Genomic DNA, 16,011 nt, shown 5'->3' on the forward strand with positions numbered 1-16,011 from the left:
GGAGCAGTTAGAGGACAGTAATCCCTACCTATAAATACTGCACTTTGCTGTGAGCACTGTCCAACAGTAGTCTCTAAAGCCTATTTTCAGGACTGATGATGACATTAGAGACTGCATCTGGTGAACTTGGATGCTTTCTCAAGTAGGCAGGGGGATTTTTGGATGTTCCCCTGTTAAAACACATCTTTTTAAATAAATGGTATGGTCATGGACAAGTAGAAAAGGACTAGGGAAAAATCATGGTAAATGCCAAACAGTCTTGGTCATTTCCAGGCAGAGGGGAAAAAAAGAATTAAAAAAAAAGTTTCGTGGTGGATCAAGATGACTGCCTGTATTATCACAATATAAAAGGTCATTTTAGTGGGAAAGATGAGACTGGGGACTCAATAGGCCCAATTTGCCTCAGTGTAGTTGGAACAAGGGTACAGTACATGTTCTAGTGTTTTCTGAATGAATACTAAAGAAATCCAGCTGGTACAGTGCAATGAAATATCATGTTGGCAAAACTGAAACAGGACCATTTTATTACCATTACATGTGGGTGTCTGCATGTTAAGATGGTTAAAGTCACCACATCTCCTTCCAAGGTGTATGATGGTCCTGATACAGGTCAGGTTTCTCACCTGACTTTAGAATAAATTCCCATCTCTGCTAATTATGAAGTTATACCATTTTCCCTTATGCAGCAGTCAAAAACTTGGAGTATTGCTTCAAGTTATGAATTTAGGATTTTAAATTTTTTTTTTTTTTTTAAGAATTTCTGCTGGCATAACTTGGTTTATAGCCCTATTAGTTTGGGTTACTAAAGTGTTACACAAAATAGAAGTAGCATTCCGAGAGATTTCTGAGGTGCAGAGCCATAAATTTTGACAACATTTTATTTGATGAAAGTAAATAGTGTCATTTTCCACTTTATGAACTCCATTTGACATACACTCTGATCTTAAAAAATTTATTGCATTTGGAGAATGGAGAAGATGGGCTATTCAAATTCTCCATGACCAATAATTTATCAAATCTGTCGCCCGCTTTTTCTTCACATACAAAAGACTGTTCTGCTAATGTCCTCCAGTACTTAAAGTTAATGGGCTATATTTGGGGTATTCTATTATCTAAGATATGTGACAAATAATAAGTATTAAAGATGTCTACTGAAAGGGCAACATGATTTATTATTAATCAAAAGAATAAATCAGGTTTTCCTCTCCTGTGGCAATCCTTGTCTATTTAAAAGTGTTGCTAATATTCCATTTCTCATATCTCGTTGTTAGTGGAGCTCCAGATGTTTCTGCTCCCGAGGGAGAGTGTTTTCACCAATTCTACATCTAGCTCCCTAGAAAAGGGACAGACGCTTTCTCTGGTTCAGGGCTGTAAGCTGCATGGTAATAACATAATATTAGGCTTCAATGTCAATGTTGCATTTTTTGAGAACATATTCCTGCCTTTTGGCCAGGCAAGCCATACTCTTTTGTGCAGCAATGAGCCACTTAGAAGCACAACGAGGTAGCTGAGTGCAGGTCAGACATGGGACTTAAAAATGCTTGTTCCAGTGCTAAAGATCTCTCTCCAGCTGTGGTCTGTAAAGGAAAAGACAGTTGTTTCCATCACGTCCAGTTCATGGTGAGCACACAGTTTTGCAGACTATCCCAGAAGAACACTGCCTCTAATAAACTGATGTCTCCTAAGTCTTTCAGGAGTGGAAAGAAAGAGGAGATCTTCATAATAAGACTAACCTAGCATATAGCTGTTCCCACTGCCCCATCTGCTAATTTTCTCTTCCTAACATGTTGATAGCATGCAGATCCCCATGTACTCATCATAGGCAGCCCTAATTCCATGAATTCACATTCCGTGATGGGCAGAACATGAGGCTAGTTAGTTACAAGGTGGGTCTTTCTTGCAGTGTGGTGAAAGAAGGTCAAATCACACCAAAAAAGCTTTCAGGAGTAAGAATGATGTGGTCCGTAGGATGTGACTGCTTGGAAACACTATTGGAGGCAACAAAAGATTTCCAGCCTGAAGACCTAGTGCTCTTCTTGCTGGAAAGCAAGTTGAAAATATGACTGTTGTTCAACACCCTGTGCTCCTCCCTAAGCATCCAGTTAGAGGATACAAGACCCAATGAACCTTTTATAGAGGCACACTTGGCCTCAATATGGCAACACTTATGTGAAGAAACACTGCTTTGGGTTGATGATACTTTCTCAAATAAGCCAACAGTGTCAGATGGGGAGGAGGGCTGTGAAAATCAGGCTTCTAGTCTGTTACATTTTTTGTGAAATATAACTGTGCTTGGTGCTCCCAATTGGCTTTCTCCCTCAAGGGAGGGATCCCATTTCAAAGAAAAAATGCAATTTCTGCTAGTTGTGTGTGTGTGTGGGGGTGGAGTAGAGAATAAGGCAAGAAAAAAAAAAGGCTTTTGAAAAACTTATTTTCTGATTCCCAGTGTGTTTCCTCCGATCCCTAGTGTCCAGCTCCTCACTAGGAACTGCAATTTGATTAATGACACCATGACTGCTCTAAGCTAGCAAAAAGTAGCTAGGAGAAGCATAAAGCACTGCTGAACATCCCAGCTCAGTCTGCAGCACAGCTACCATGCCAAAAGGGCTAAAGATGCTTCTGTCCAAGTGCATGGGGAAGTCAGTTCCCTGCAAGCCACCAACCCCCACCCTCCCCATGGGACATGGGCAAGACACATTAGTGAGAGCTCTTTAGGGAAAAGAGGACTTTCTCCATCCCATCTTTCCTCTCTCTCACACCCCCTCATGCTACACCCACACCTATGCCCGCCCCAGGGTTAGGCTAAAATTCTCAAAGAGGAGGAAAACAGATTTCTCTCCCATCTTCCCTGCAAGCAATCTTTAACTCTGGTCAGTCCACAGATCAGTGTTCAAAGGGATATTGCCACATCATTCACCTTCACCATCCAACTCAAGTGTCCCAAATTACACTCGGGAGATGCCTACTTCTTTGACCAACTGAAATTCTCACATGACTAGCTTTAGATATTGTGATCCAGCTGATGCCACTGATGCCATATGGGGATTTTAATCCTCATTGCTGCCCATGGTTTGAAGTGTATTATTTCCATCAGTATTGCTAAATTAAAATAGCATGAGGAAGGGTAGAAAGTGAGAGGAAGAAAGCATTAAGAGGATCTTCTTAAATATAGCCTCAAGTCTGATGCAAAGACCTCAATGCGGAGATAAAACACTTTTGTTGTTTTACTGTATATTTTAGGAGAGAATAATGTCTTAATTCTGGGTCTGTAATCATTTACCTTTGAGATGTTTAGAAGCCTTGCTCCCTGCCACAACATAATTATACAGCACAGAATAATTATTCTAAAGTCAATTAAGTACACTAAATGTGCATATTTAAGAAACCTGATTTAAACGTCATCTCTACCATGTTGCATAGAATACTGCAGTTCTTCCATATGAACCACAGATGAATTACATTGCTAATGAAGCTCAGTGGTTCAGCCAACTCCTGAAGTAGTGCTTGAAACTTTGTTTTGTTGTGGAAATTATGCATGCCAGCTACCATAACAGGGTTCGACTCCAGGTTTATGCTGATTCCATAAGCCAAAAAGGAAATTCTTTTGTAAAGTTCTCTTTTATTAGCCCTACAGCTTGAGCTGGGTGCCTCCAAAGGGGGACCCTGAACAAAAAAATCCCTGGGCAATTATACCCTTACAATCTAAGTTCCCCACCCCTCATGCAACAGTTTGGACCAATAGTAATATTAGGGTCTAGGGTCTTCCCATTCTTCATTGGGTCCTTTCATTATCTCTAGGTGGGCCATTTCTTTTCTTAACTCTAAGGTTGCAGCTTCTGCTGATGATTGTAGCTTCCTTATCTTCCAGCTTGAACTGGCTCTGGGGCCTTCTTTTACTTAACTAGGTAAAAGTTCAACATATCTAGGTGAAAGTTCACAGCTTGCAGCCTAAGGCTTCAACGAATTTAGCTACTAATATTAAGCAAGTTATGCTAAACAAGTTCTATAGAAGTAGTATACCAAATCGCACAACAGTTTTCCAGCACCTGTCTCAGAGCTTGTTGTGCTAAGTGTATTCCCAAAATCAAAGCTATGGAGAAGCATCATAAAACTTATTGCTTCAGTTCACAGAATAAGTTTTCTTATGGCAAAGTACCATTTTTCAATCACGTATCCTATCAGTCAATGAAAATAAACATTTTTGTAGCAGACCAAATTCATGGCATGCACAAGTTTTTGTTAATGGCTGAACAATGGTTTATGAAAGCTCTTATTAAGAAAAATAGCATAGTCATTTAGAAGTGATCCAGTGTTATGGGAGTTTCTCCAAATTATAATATTAGAAGGATGATTAATATTATGGCACACATACAATTCTTTCATCTTTTCTGGGACACAAATTCTTCTCAGTCTATAGAATGACTGATATGCATGTGAGGAGGAGAAAGATATCAATGCAAGAAGGAAAGTGTTTTTTAGCTGCTTTCCCCCCAAGCATTTTACTGCACTACTTACATAGAGGATATCTGATTTGGTATTAGACTAGGAAAGGGATGCAACTGACTTCAAACTAAAGCAGAACAAGAACAAACCAAAACAGTGAAATACTACTATTACTAGCAATAAAAAAATCCGTCTCAATCCTTTCAGCTAAATTTGAGACATTACCTGAACCAAGTCCCAAACCATCTAGTCACATGGAGGATCTAGTTCTTTAGCACTTCCTCCAAGCTTATTTAAAGAAAAAAAACCCCAAATCTTTTAATAAAACACCTTTTTCTTTTTTACTCTAACTTCACCTTAATTGCTTAATATTTACTAGATTTTTTTACCCTTATCACTTACTCACAGTAGGCAAACACAGAAGTGAAGAACACAATATAAAAGGCCATCAACCACTTGGGGCTTTTATACTTAGCAAGGCAGATACTCTCTTAGTAGCACCTGTCTCCACTTAATGCTGAGAATGCAGTTGTATTATGGGGGAGGAGTAGGAAAAATTGTAATACTGCAAGGTTCCTACCCTGTTCTGCGATCAGTCCCAGTAAATCTCTCCCTGAAAATCTCTGTCACATTAGACATTTGTAAAAATATGGGTATCACTCTGTCAGGGATGTCAATGATATATGGCAAGGATGACCTGTCTTGATTTCACTGGGATGTTCCCAGCTCACGTAACCAAAGCCTGGTAACTTCTTTTAGGATGCCTGGAATGTTCCCTCACTTTTTAGCTCCTCAAACAAAACATCCTTTTCTTAATTCAAGTAAGAAATGGATTTAAGACATTTCTGAAGCAACCTGGGCTATCCCTTGTTTTTTATCAGGAACTAGCAGCCCAGTAGAATGAGTATTCAGTGTGATGAATTGGGTGTGGGGTGAAGGAAAAAGATGAAGGAGCAAAGACGCTGTCAAGGCTTTTCTGGTAGAAAATTTTAACAATGTGCTTGGAGTTTCCTGATAACTCTGTCAGATGGCTCATTACTGGGAAAAATTTTCCCATCCGACACCATGCTGTTGTGGTTGTGGAGTCAGAATTGGGAAGTAGTAGCACTTACAAAATACAAAGCGAGGGTAGTTTTGTTCTCTGGGGTTCAGATAAAGCATTGAAACAAAAGTTTGTCTGCTTTGACTGTCAGAAATACGGTCACTGTACCTAAGTGCGAACAGGGTGGATGGTGCTTCTGCAGCAATTCAGCCCAATTTGCAGGAGTACAAATTCAATGGGTTGTGTTCCTGGCTGTACAAATAGAGCTTTCTTAAGCTACTGTATGGGGGAAACAAGATGAGCAGCCAACTCATTGGACTTACTGAAAAAATTTCATCAATTACTTGTAGATTTTTTAATATAACTTGAATATTAAGAGAGGCTTTGAATCCAGCTGCTCAGAGCAGACATCTCCCAAAATTAAGCAAAAAAGGGGAAAGGGGGCAACCCCATTTCCTGATTCAGGTGTCAAATTATTTCTACATTCTTTTAAATTTAGGCAAAAGGTTGTCACAGGTTGCAGAGGGCTCTCCATTAACTCCAGAGGCCAAACCATTTTTCCTTTGAGTGGACATGCTATTTCTGCTCTGTAACATTAAGTCTCTACTCAAATGCAATAAAACTCTTTTAGCTAACCTTAAAATAAAACCAAATTGATTAATTCTGACATGCAGTATTGAAATCAACACCTTGCTGTGGGAGGCATGTTGAAGAAGGACCTCTATCTTAAATGAAAGATTGTTTCCCTTGTGTAGGGAAGAGATTAAAATCCTCGAAATGCAAACTCTGGCAAACTGATCATCAAGATAAAGAGATAGCAGGGGTGTGACCTTTCAGCCAAGCACAACATCTTTTCTAACACTTGTATTTGTTGAATGCTGCTAATTACTGAAGACTAGCTATTGCTTTCATCTAGCTGCCTTCCTGTCATTCAGCAGTGGTAGTGTGAATACTGTCTGGAAAGGGAGGAGCTGAACTGGAGATGGATGCTTGCTGTAACCTCTGGTCCACGCTAGAGGAGTCTTGTTCATGGTGTGGAAGAACCCTTACGCCTTTGCACGGATGTGGGACAGCTCCAATTCTCAGGTGAATCCAGTTCTCAGGCAGGAGTCTAGCAGCACTGATGTTACAGTATGAAAATAGACCATGCCCATTCAGATAAAGGAACACAGCATTCTCATTCCAGCTCAACAGCAAACAACAGTAGACAAAAAAACCAGACACTTGCCTGTGTGAGAGTAGGAGCAACTCTGGAGGGCTTAGTAACTCCAGAGTATGCTGTAATTCTCTCTCTCAAAGTTGGTCTGGGAGCATACAAGCATCTTTGCAACTGTGACTCTATAATATTCCCTGTAAAAGCCTTAGTCCTGGGAAAGGAGTCAGAATAGTCTACATATGAGCCATTCAAAGGTAATTTTTATAGCATAAGGCCTTGATAACAGTCTACATTTTGTAGAGCCACTGCATCTTTTCCATCTGTTAGAGCCTGATCCAAACTACATCAAAATGATCCTTTTTCACACAGGTCTGTGAAAGAAACTCTATCAAAGAAAGACTTTGTATGTAAACATCCCTATTCCAAATCTGAATAGTTGGTATTCACCTAGAAACTCACTGGGTAAAAATTTGAAATGCAAGTACACTACAGAAAATCAAAACTGAAATAAAACTGGGGGAGTCTTTGGCAATTACAGTTAGATACAAAAAAAAAAAAAACAAAAACAAAAACACAAAAAACCAAACCCAACCAAAACCAAACAAAACCATGTAGAAGATTGAGAAGTTTTCAGAATCAAGAACTGGGAGCTGAGAAATGCTAGAAATACATGTATCTGTGGAATTTATTCTGCTCCCCAGTAAGTATGATTTTTAACAAAACAATTACACACTGTGGTGGTTTTTTTCCCACAGGACACCTGCCTCCTCCAGAGCACAGGAGGGATGGTGTCTGTGGATGAATCAGGCTTGTGGAGTGATGGAGGCTGTTGTTTGCGGGGTTGCCTCCTTCAATTTGATTGAAACCTTGCCAAGCAAATTCTGGCATATCAGTACTTTTTAAAAATTGCTCCACCAGATGGTTATTATTCAGCTTATGGGGAAGGCACTAGGGGAGTTGTTAGAAATCCAGAACTTTTGTATGCACATGCCATCAAATTAATAAGGACTGTTTCTCTCAAAGGAGAGCTTGATTTGATCTGGTACAATGTAGGGGCCTTGAGACAGGGCTGGAAATAGCAGTGCGATGCCAGAATCTGCTACTTTCCTCTTGCTGTAGTTACCTTGCATTGGCTGTATTCCATCAGTAATGTGGGATGTGCCACAGAGGCACCTGGTAAGAGGTGAGGATGTAAGACATAAAAACTGCACTAAGGGGTCACACCAGTGATCCAGCTAGCCCAGGACCCCCTGAGGGTCTTGACTGGGTAATCCTGTGGGGAGAGCAATATATTCACTGTCACTACTAGTAGACAGTGTCTGTCAGCTCCGTCTGTGGTCGGTAGAGAGAGATGGAGACTCCTGGCAAGAGCAGTTCAGACCAAGTTCACACCTCAGTGGCCCAGGACTGTCCTTCAGGGGACCTGCTTTCCCTCCATTGCCAGCAGAAGGGTGACAGGAAAGGAAGGCTCACTAGGTGTACCGAGAGCTATTCACAGAGACCCATACTGACCCAGCACTTCTTGCCAATGCTCTCTTCCTCTGCCACCACTCATCCTGCTACTGAATGAAAGTAAAAGTGGAAATATTTCTAAATTTCCTTTGACAAAAGGAGAGCTCAGGCACATTTCTGGAGTTAGACCAGAGGTCAAAACGTTCCACTTGAGCCCAATGAGGAACACAAAAGTGCAAATGTGTTATCCTTCAGATGGGGAAAATAGCCAGGAACTGGTTTCTTTGTGTTTAGATTTTCATAGCAAACCTCTCTGCTGAGAAATTCCCCAGTGCCAGATTTTGTTGTGGGTTTTTCTTCTCTTTTAGTGCACAATTAGACTTTTATTTTAGTATCTTTCTTTACTCAGAAATTTTTTTTAAATTGAAGGAGGAAAGGGAGAAAAAGTGAATGATTAGAGAGAGTTTTCTTATCAAGGTTTGAAAAGTCTGAACATCTCTGTGTACAGGCGAGAATCCGCAGTTGTTTTCTTGCTCTGAGACTGTTCAGATGGGCTTTCATCAGGCAGACTAGTTTCATTTAGAAGTTCAAATGTGGCATGTTCTGTATGTGGCCTCTAATGAAGAAAATTTGCTTGGCTAAGGTTGAAATAAAAACATTAATTAAGAAATAAAAACATTCTAATAAAAGTGGTCAACGATATCTTGGGAATATCCAGCAAGTCATTTTAATGACTTGTGATGGGTGCAGAGTCCTATCCTCATATCCCTGTGACAAAGACATGCAATATTTCTGGACCTCTGCACACAGAAACAGTGACCAAGGATTTGTGTAAGTACACTGCCACATGCTTACATCTTTATTCAGTTACTCAGGTAGTCGCATCGGAGCTCTGTTTTAGCTTGCCTCAGTGAACAGAAGCCAGCAGGTGTTGAGTGTCTCTGCAAGTTTCACAGATTTATTTTCATCCAGGCTTTGTCTGTCTTGTTTATTTAGAAGATAAGCTTTTTGAGTCACAGATTGTCTCTTTCTCTGGGTCCAATTCTGAGCCACTGAAGCTAGGAGATTTATCTTATCTTTAACAGGGGCTCGGGCAGAGTCCTATTGTGTAGGACGTGGTGTCAGAAAGAACATCTAGGTACTCCTGTAGTACTAACAATAATTATTAGTGATAACTGATTTCTGTATTCTGTAAAGAAGCTGCTCCCAGTTGTGGATGCTGGGTACTTCTGTTATGTGCACCTTCAATTTAACCTTACACAATAAATTTGAATAAATGTGGGTGTACATGGGGTCTTTCAAAGCATTCATCATTGTCCTGACTCTACTGGCACTGATGTCAATAGAAGACTTCCCCTGGAGTTCAGCTAGCTGATACAGGCCAACGCTAAGTGCTTCTGAAAATCCCAGCCTTATAATCAATTTATTTGAATTAATCCATTTCCTTCAAAAATGGAAAACTAAACAGGAATTTTAAAGGTGTAATGCTACTGTCATCACAAATGTTGCACACTTACCTAACATCTTCCAGCCCAAAGAGTATAAATATGCTCAGGCTATACATGGAGCACCTGGATATCCTGATGAACAAGTGAATGCATCAGTGAATTCTGCTTGGCAGAAAATGGATAGGCAACTCTGGCACACATCGGTTGCTGAGTTGCTGAACAGTTGCTACAATTGAGCCTTTGAGCAAGGACATCAAGAGGAATCCCCATTCTTAGCTATTATCTCAAGAGAAGTTTAATAACCATGCAAAGAGGCTAGGATGTCATTTTTTAAACTCTTATCTGTTAGTTCCCTAATCGCTGTTTACCTACTTTTGCAAAATAAAGGCATAAATTGACCCTGCCAGGATAGGTAGCCATGGATTTTAGGGGTTGGTAAGCATTCATCCCCAGACCTGGTAGGGCACAAATTTTCCTCTCTGAACAGTGGAAGAAAATTGAGATTTTATATGCATGGAAATATTGAGAATTGTTATCATTGTGCCCTCATAACCTCTTATTCTGTAGCAGAAGAGTACAGCAAAAAACATGATACAGATGAAAAAAGTAGATATGAATGAAACTACACATTAGGGGAGCAACAACAACAGTAGTACTGACTGCGTAAAAACATGTGATACCTCCATATTATATGCCACAGACATCACCCTACATCTGTTTTACAGTGCAGTGTGTAGGCTTCTGAACTCAAGCAATACTGGGAAAAAATGCTGCCAAAGTAAGAGTTATGTGCCGGAGGAAAGGGAGAGAAGATTGTTGGTGGATACCTGCAGGTGTTTGTCTAAAACTGGAGGAAGTGCAGGAGGCAAATATCAGGAAGGGAGAGAGATTCACATGCTACGACCTACCACAGTAGAGGGGCAAGTGAAAATTGACCTAAGATGTGGAAGAGAGAAATACATTTGGTCAAGGGAAAATAGCTGCCAGCTGGAGACTTTCAGGGTGAGTTTTAAATATTGCTGAGACTACATTGCTCAGAAGTTAACTGAATCTTCTGTGCATAAAATTTCATTTAGCACATTGCATTAAAGTGCTGCAGCTGTCTGCAAGAGTGGCAAAGTTTCTTACACAGGCTTATATGTTACAGCCATCATTGTGATATCTGGCAAGTTTGTGCATAAGGTAATCTGACATGCATCTCTCAGGTTATTCCTCCTTCCAGTGGGGCAATTGCATGTACATTATTAATGGCTAAATGTTATATTCTCTTGGCTTTTATTTCTTTTGTACTTCCCTTATTAGATCAGGAGCAAATTTAGAAATAGCTAGGAAGTAATTTTTTCCTCTACAAAAGTCTTAACCAAAAGCAATTTTTTTTGTTTTCATAGCCAAATTGCAGTTGAAACATGCGAGGCTTTTACCATAAACATGATGTATTTTGATTAAAAATATAATTAGTGCAAGTTTCCATTTAACTGAAAAGCTATTTTTTCATAGGAAAAAAATTCCTCATGCAATTCCTTAACCAAATTGAATAAAAATTTGTTTCTTACTATAATACAGATCTACCACAACACTCGTCACCCTGAAGGACCTCAGACTTAGAAATCAGGCATTACTGGGAAGTAGCTTGGGAAATCTTTAGCAGCATGCAAAAGGCAGTGGATGGGTTCAGGTCCGAAATATAATCTTTCAAGTGATATAAAAGAGTATATTTAAATATAGGAATATGACTTAAGTTGGAACCTCAACTTTGACACATGCTCCTATCTTGACTGAAGGTGAATTATAATTGTTTAACATGCTAAAATCCTTTTTCTGTATCTGAGTAGTTGGCAAGTAGGTGTGAAGATGAGCATTAATAGGGCTGTTCCCCTGTCGTTTAGAAATGTCCCAAGTCTTGGTAATTTGTGTCTTTAAACACGTATCAGAAAGATCAAATATCAATGAAATGCCTTTGTGAAAGTCAGAATGATTGAAAAAACAAAACCTGTTTGGATCTGTATTGTAAATGCATGATAAGGCACTGATGGATATTTTGTTAGGGTTTTGTGTTTTTCTTACCTTTTTTTTGTAACTGAGAAAATCTGTCAAGAATTTTAGTTGGGAAGTTTTCAGAGGCCTGTTAATTCAGTGCTCTGTTTATTCGTGGCTTCAGCATGCAGCTGCAGAGCATTACTGTGTCAAATGTATTAAAATGAAGCACTGATTTAGTTAGAGGGACTCTGCAGGAACTGATGAAAGTAATCGCTTGAAAAAGAGGGAAATATGCTTCTCCAGAGCTCTTAAAAGGGACACTTTGACAATGCACCAAGCAACTTAGAAACCCAAATGAAAACCCACAAAGTCCATGCCAGATATGTATCCCTCTGTAATGCCATAACTCAGTACTCTCTTCTCATTCAGAATAGATTAACATGTGTTTAACCTTAGATCTGAGTTTAGGCCTTGCTGATTTTACTGGGAGTTAAATCCATACCTAAGTTAACAGCAAATATGAGAAATACAAAAGCCATTGTGAAATGCAGCAGATATGGAAGACCAAAGGTTTTTTACAATGCAATAAATATGCCTCTTGGGCTTGAAAATATTATCCTTATGCTATAGGAAACCTGAACCTTCACAGGTATGTAGGCATCTTGGCCCTAGCGATGTCACTGGGAATTAGACATTTAAATACCTCTCGAGAACCAGAACAACACAGTGCAAAGGTATTTAGGCAGCTAATGGTGTATGCCACGTTGCCTAGTAGGATTTCTAAACTTGGCAATGTACCTAGTTTCAGCTGGTTTTAAAAAAAATACATTGCATTTCAATAAGTCACATTCCTTATAGCATCAATAAAGTTGTTGCATTATGAATGCTTTCTTGTTGAAAGTATCCCATTCAAATAAGTATCATATGACTTGTATAATAACATGCTGTGCATCTGTTCACTGTAGCTTCAGTTGGATTAGTGGAATGTGAGACAGTGTGCAATACTTTGATTTTCCTCTTCCTTGTTTAGCAAAAATGAAACAATATAACCCTGAATAAAACCACTTTAAAATAGGCTATGTATCAGGTGTGATATAAATGTGACAAGATGAGACAATACTTTGTTATTTCAACAACTTGGAAACAATTTCAATAGAAGAGTAGCATGTTGCCACCCACACCATCTATTGTCCCTTCTTCTAATTTTTCTTTTAAACTAGGTACAGGCTTATGATTATGGACGTACTGTTGTGTTTCCATAAAGCAAAGCCACACAGGCAACTGAGCTTGTATTGATTCACAGAGTTTATCACCTCAGGAATCTGAAACTGGTTAGCATTCACCTTGCAAATGTGTTTTAAAATCTGTGCAAACACATTACATTTAACTTTTGGAAACCTGATAGACTAGGAGGAATATGAAATGAAACAGATCTTATAAAAATAAACACAGTAACGAAAGGCAAGAAGCAGCTTGTGCAAGTCATCTATGCAGGCCTTCTAACTTGCACTTAAAGTCTTGTGGCCCCAGCTGAAAGATGCTGAAACAGAGTGATTTACTATGACAGTGTCATATACATCCTAAGTGACATGGAGTGGCATAAGAAAGATCCACATCCAGATGTTTCTTGCCTGCCGAGTTAATTTTCCTCTTACAGCACTATCCACCTTGAAATGCCCCACAGACATTTTCCACCCCAGTGGACACTGGGTCCCCTTCCCTGCTGTGAGAGGGCACTTAGCTCTGTCATGGTCTTTGCAGGCATTGCAGGTGGTTTATGTAAGCTCAGTTTTCAACCTGGAAGGACAGAGGACTGCTTTCTGCTGGGTCCCTTTCCTTCAGCCTGCCTGTCATGTTGGCAGTTAGGTCTTGTTGAGACAACACTCCGGGATTGGGACTGCAACTGACTTTCCTTGAAGAGAAGATACCCTGTGATGACTGGAAAGTTGTCACACAACAAAGGGTTCTTTGGATATTGGATGATAAAATGACAACGGACTAAGGACCAAGTCTGACCAACTTTATTATAAAATATAAGTTGACAATCAATCAGTATAATTAAGCCTGAATGAAAAGCAAGCAATCTAAGCATGAGCGAAAGGGAAAAGAGGAAAGCTCACTTGCCTTGTAGTCAAGGTACAACAGTGTTAATGATTAATCTTACCTGCTGATGAGCAACAATCAGGGAAATTGTTGACGTTCCATATTCTTCATCATGACATAAGGACATCTCCTTCGCTGGGGAGCACCCCTGGCCCAGCCAACGAGAGCTACCCCAAGTTAGCATTGGGGTGCCTTATTTATGGGATTGCTCCTTCTCTGTTCAACTGTATGACTGACAGGTTGACATAGACACGTCCTTTACATACAAAGCTGGACGTGTCTCAAAAACGTTGGTGATCTGCAAATAGTTATATGCAGTTGATCACAGGTTTCTTTGTGTTTCCTTTGGTCCATCCAGCTATGCAAGCAGTGCAAGTACATTATTTAAGTGCTTTCCATTGTCCCATGCCATACCTGAGGTCAGGAGCATCTCACCACAGAAGGGCACAGGAAAAGCGTCATCTCATATTTAAAAACATTGCAGCTGTCACAATATCATTGCCTCCATTTTAAGAGCGGACAAAGCAAGTCTTGACATTTTGACAAAACAAAATTTAGGCTCTCCCATGCTTTTCACAAAATTTTGAAAGTACAGTTCAAAATACCAAGCAGCCATGTGTTCATATCAGACAGATCCTTCCTTTAATGTGAGTCCTATGAAGAATGCACCCTAGCCATCTAGCTACATAAGCAGTATTGCCAGTTGGTCCTTTTCCACTTAATGTAAAGATTGACTGAGCCATGGAAGTAAACATATCTCTGTGGGCTCTGATAAGGCCACCTCCCTGAGATAAGGAAGACATCTCAGAAGAGCAGTGTTTTGAACTTCCTACAGCCCACTCAAATAGGCTAACTAACAGTATATAGGCCAACTGTTTTAATTGACAGGGACATGTGTAGAGAGCGAGTTGCTTTTTCTTGTCATTTTTCTCAAAGCCAGTAATTTTCTATAGAAAGTTTAAAATTTTAATGAAATGCTTGGGAAATCCTTTGCTCTATGATATCCGCCTTCCAGCTGCTGTAAGGGAGAGGGCAGCTCTACAGCTCTTTCTCCTTACCATGTATAGTTTTGGTAATTGTTAGGGCCTTTTAGAACTGGCTTGTTCTTTTAGCTGAACTAAAAGGGCTGGAGCAGGGATGAGTATGTCTTCCACTCAACAAAAAATTGGTTACATCTTTAGATTTTTGTTTAGTGACCTACACTTCCTATTGTTTTTTTTTTTTCTTTTCTTAAACTCTAGCTCTGGTTTGCTATTTCTCTTCCACTTTATGTTTTTGTATCAGACAACCCAATGATGTTTGTTTAATTTATACCAGCATTTATAGCTGCTTCTTTTTTTTTTTTTTACCATTTTACAATATAAATTTATGGATAAACTATGACAGCAGAACAGTTAGCAGTAGTGAAGGCCACAGTGGATTAAAGTCCCAAACCAGACATTCTTAGGCATTTGTGCTCAGAAGCTGTACCAGTTTCTTCATCATCTGTCTGAATGCTGGTGTGAGTGGGCTGAGCTGTTTCTACTCCAGAGCCAGACATTGTGGCCCAATGACACATTAAACCAGATGGACAATGTGAAAGCCTGGTTGAACGTATCAAGATCTGGGTATCAAGACTAATGTGCTAGCAGAGTTACCTACCTGTTTTAAAGGATATCTGAGGGTTCCTTCTAAGGGCCCAGCTGAAAAGTGCTGAAAAAGGGTAGTTTACTAAAAGACAATCAACATCATGCTGCTTTTGTTGTTCAGGACAAAGTCCTATAAGACAGAAAACACATTGTTTTAATTTTGAAATTTAAGCTATTTCACGCAGTTTTCTTGAATCTCTCAGTGTTGTTGCATGGCCTGGCAAAATTATTTTTTCTGTGCAAGTGTCTATCCAACTCTTGCAGATAATTTGAAAAAAAAAAAAAATCCAGGTGTCTAGTCTTCAGAGTCTTCTCTGTGTAGCAGTGTTATAGCTGAGCATACATGATTATACCTTGAGGAAACAGCAGGAAGGGACAGCATTGCCAGTTAGCAGGTGTCTAGCTTTTACAGGCAAGCACCCTGCATCCAGTGAGTTTTGGTGCACGTGTACTAAATCTCTGGAGTTTTAGTGTCTTTAGGAAGAACTCACATGGATCTTACATATTATCCTGATTACAGTCAAAATCTGAGCAAAGTGCCAGAGTGTCCTCTTCTCTCCTGCTTCCTTCCTCAGCAGCTCCTGAGAGCTGTATATGTGAAGGTTGCCCTAACGGGCAGGCTGGTATCTGCCGTCCCTGAAGTTCAAAGGAAGGAAGAATTCCCCTTGGCTTCATGCATCTAGACGCCTCTCTGCAAGCCTCTACTCACAGCTTCCTTCCCCATGAAGAGTTAAAGTCCCTTTTGTTTTTGACCTAACTTCA

The sequence above is a fragment of the Ciconia boyciana genome, chromosome 5 (genome assembly GCF_034638445.1).
Source record: "Ciconia boyciana chromosome 5, ASM3463844v1, whole genome shotgun sequence".
Lineage (NCBI taxonomy): Eukaryota > Metazoa > Chordata > Aves > Ciconiiformes > Ciconiidae > Ciconia > Ciconia boyciana.